The sequence below is a fragment of the Furipterus horrens genome, unplaced genomic scaffold (genome assembly GCF_987537825.1).
Source record: "Furipterus horrens unplaced genomic scaffold, mFurHor1.1.pri manual_scaffold_7, whole genome shotgun sequence".
Classification (NCBI taxonomy): domain Eukaryota; kingdom Metazoa; phylum Chordata; class Mammalia; order Chiroptera; family Furipteridae; genus Furipterus; species Furipterus horrens.
The window spans coordinates 96855835-96859382 of record NW_028327177.1 but is presented as its reverse complement, the minus strand read 5'-3'; the positions used below and the strand labels follow the sequence as shown (position 1 = coordinate 96859382).

At 49.8% G+C, this 3548-nt stretch overlaps 1 pseudogene; it reads right to left on the bottom strand.

Moving 5' to 3' along the window:
• Positions 1–1853: 1853 nt before the first annotated feature.
• On the bottom strand, positions 1854–3107 carry LOC150004833 (hyaluronidase-3 pseudogene; annotated as a pseudogene).
• Positions 3108–3548: the final 441 nt, after the last annotated feature.

The following is a 3548-nucleotide window of genomic DNA, read 5'->3' as shown; positions in this document are numbered from 1 at the left end:
AGGTGGGTGTGGAGGGAGTGTGCAAGTGAAGCCTGCTGGAAGTAAGTGGCCTGCCATGTGCCAGCCAGGTTCTCCCAGCTGTGGACAGTATGGCTCATAAATATCAATTACCAATTATTCTTCTGGGCCTGGCAGAGTTCTATGAGTTTACAAGCAAAATAGCTTTAATAATTTCATTTGTGGAATAATTCAGTGATAATTTACTTCTCAGGAAGTTCATATAATGCATATTTGTATGATAAACAGGTGGGTTGTGGGGCATGTGGGAGAACTGGTTTGACCCAAACATTTATTAGTAAATTTAGAATTGAAAAAAATTACTGTGACATGAGCAAAATTTCCTCTGGTTCTTTCATCCTTTTGGGATGCCCAAGCATCCTGACTCTAAATTTCCAATCCTTTAGCCCCTGTTGGTTTGAGGCATGGAGGGTGAAAAGCTCTTGGAAACAATCCAGAGTTCATGTTCACATTCTTTACTTCAGAGAGGGGCCCTCTGACTCACTTTCCCTTTGTGTCCCTGTCTCCCTTATCTTGCTGAAGTGCCTGTCTTCATGACAATGGTTGTTAACCGAGGAGCAGGAGTCCAGGGCCTGTGGTTGGAATTCTGACATTTCAGGGTGTGTCTGATGAGTTAGTGGGGCAGGTGACCAGCCTGTGTTTCTCTGAAAGAAGTAATGCACGTGGGAAAAGAAATGTGCTCAGAGGGGAAGCTGGGTACTAGGTAGAGATGGGACAGGGTAGGATAGGAGAACAGCATTTTGTATGCTTCAAGCATAAGCCCTCCCACCAGGCCCCTGGACCTTGTATGAGCCCCATGGAGAGGGCTTCAGGCACAAGCCAAACAGTAGTTTTCATTAGGACTGTGGCTTGTGGCAGTACCAGCAGTGACAATTCAGGGCCCAGGAGACTGAGGACAGCACAGAGTGGGACGGGGGAATGCACACAGAGCTGCTTTGATGTCATGAAAACTCCAGGGAACCTGGCCCTGTCTTGGTGCACAGAGGGTCTTCAGACAGCACTTGGGCATGGACACCGGTATTCCCATGGAGGGCAGCCAGCAGCAATGGTAGGAATGAGTCTGGCCTTTACTTAGCTTTGTAGAGAGTTGACGTCAACTAGGAGCTCAAATAGAACCAAAGGACTCTGTGACTCAGGCAAGACATCTCAGGATCTCTCAGAGGTAACTAGACAGAACTTTGTGTGGGACAAGAACTTGTGAATTTGGGTTCTGTTAATATGACCTGCATGGTATTTTGGTGAGTTCAGGCTAGTTTGAATTCTCTGCTTTCCTCCAGAATAAGAGCAACCAAGGAGGGTGAAGTACAGTGGCAAGAGTGACAGAGTTCTGGAATCTCCTTCAAGTTGCCCTTAAATTTTTCTGCCTGCCTCTTTCTTGTTGCTCTTCCGCCTCCTTCCTCACCTGCCATTTGATATTGCTGTCGATGGTTCTCCTAACTGTTCTTCCCAGTGCACGGATTCAGTTTCTCACATCCGTGTTGGTGCTTCTTCATCACTGTGGATCTTGTGTGTGAAAGAAAAAAATCACTTTATAATGTAATTAAAGTACAGACAACAGTTGAGCACATACAGACCTTACCTAAGATCTTGGGGTCCACCTGCCCTTTGACAGATCTCCTACAACCTCGCTATGGACCCAGTGATGTGTAGGAACAGAGCCCTGGGCTGGCAACCCTAACCATCTGGAACCCTGTCTCTCCCTGGGACTGCCTCCTTCTTAGGAGAGATCAGATAACCTCAGAGGGCCTCTGGTTTTAAAATGGTGTAAATATTTCTAGTCTCTTCCACTCCCCAGGGATCCCATGGGAAGAAAGGTGTGTTCATAGGAGGACTGGCTAAGCTAAATAAAACAAGAGTTGGACAGAATCCTCCAGCACTGAGAAGTGGCAGTGTGAACAAGAGGGTTGGGGCAGGTGACCCCTGGCTTCATGCTCTCTCTTCAGGCCCAGATGCAAGCCTGGCTCCTGGCAGGTAGGCCCAGTCCAGCCCCAGTAACAGCAGCAGCTGAAGGACTCCCAAGCTCTGGGTCTGCCATCTGGCTGCAGGTGCAGAAAGGCTTTCAGCTGTCCTGGGTCTCACTGGGCACAGTGCCCATAGCCATGGCACCCTGGTGACTGCAGGCTATGGCCGCCTGGTCATGTTGATGGCATAGGGGCCCTGGGTGTCCACTGGGTAGTCATGAAGATGCCAGCACTTCTTCTGGGACAGGAACCTTCCAGAGCTCTGGTGTGTGAGGCAGGCATAGGCCAGGACAAGCAGAAACTGTGGGTGCTCAGCATGGACCACACGGAAGGTGTCTTCCAGGTGGTATCAGACAGATACCTGGTGGTGAGCAGGTGGCAGCCTGAGTGGGAGGTAAATGCTGGGGAAGAGGGCTCTGGAGGTGGCCCAGAGCCAAAGCAGTTGGGTGTTGTGGGCAAGGGTGGCTGCGTGGAAGTGGCCCATGTAATTGAAAGCCGTACCATGCCAGTTATTGCCACAGTCCAGGAAGCAGTAGAAGCTTTAGTTCACATGGCTGCGGTTCCTGGCCCAGCTGCAGCGTGTCTTCCACCAGCGCACAGGCTGCCTGTTCTAAGCCAGTAAGGACCCATGGAGCTACTTCTGGGGGTACAGGTCAGGGAATATCTGCTGCGCTCAAGCCCAGGAAGCTGCCTGATAGGCTCAGTAGTAGCCCCAGTTCCCAGCACAGAGTGAACATCACTCTTCCCAATGCAGCACTGCCAGGCCAGCAAAACCAAGTTCCAGGCCATGGTGTATCTGGTAGGCAGCTTCTGCCAGGTGGCAGTCAAGAAGCACGGCCTAAGGGATGCCCCCATTGTGACTGTGCCCCTGGATCCAAGGTAGGAATTGGGGCTGAGTTGGTTCTTGTAGAAGACTGTGCTGTTGTGACCATGGAAACACTGGCCATCATTGGCTGTGATGCCCAGGGCCCCTGGTGGCAAGTGCACACCAAAGTGGGCCCTACAGCATACTGAGTGTATGTCCCAAAGCATAGAGAAGGGGCATTCAGGGACATGCAGTAGGGGCTGGCCACACCCCAGGCACAGGGACATCCCTAACACAAGGCCTGGGCCTAGGTGCATGATCATGCTCCAGGAATGGAAACATGTTAAATCCAAGACTCCAGGCTGCTTGCATCCTGGCCCTGCCACCATTCTGGATTTTGATTCCAAACCCATCCCTGCCAAGGCAGAGGGCCCTCTCTGTATCAGAGTTAAACTAGTATTAGGTTCCTCAAAATGGTATCTTTTGCTCCCTAATCTTCTTATAGCCTCTCCATTCAATGAATTTAAGAACAAACTACTGCCAAGTATGGTAGCAGGACATGAGCACAATTTTGTGAAGTGTCTCATGGAAAAGTTTTCTGCCCACTAACAGTCGAAGGGGGTCATTTCAAATTCCTCTGTTACTGGAGAATTCTCTACTCCATACCCTCTGCTTATGGCTCATTATTCACATTCATTTAAAAATTTTACATTCCTAACTCTTCAACATTTCTCCTTCCAGACTGGAATGCCATGAAAGAATCT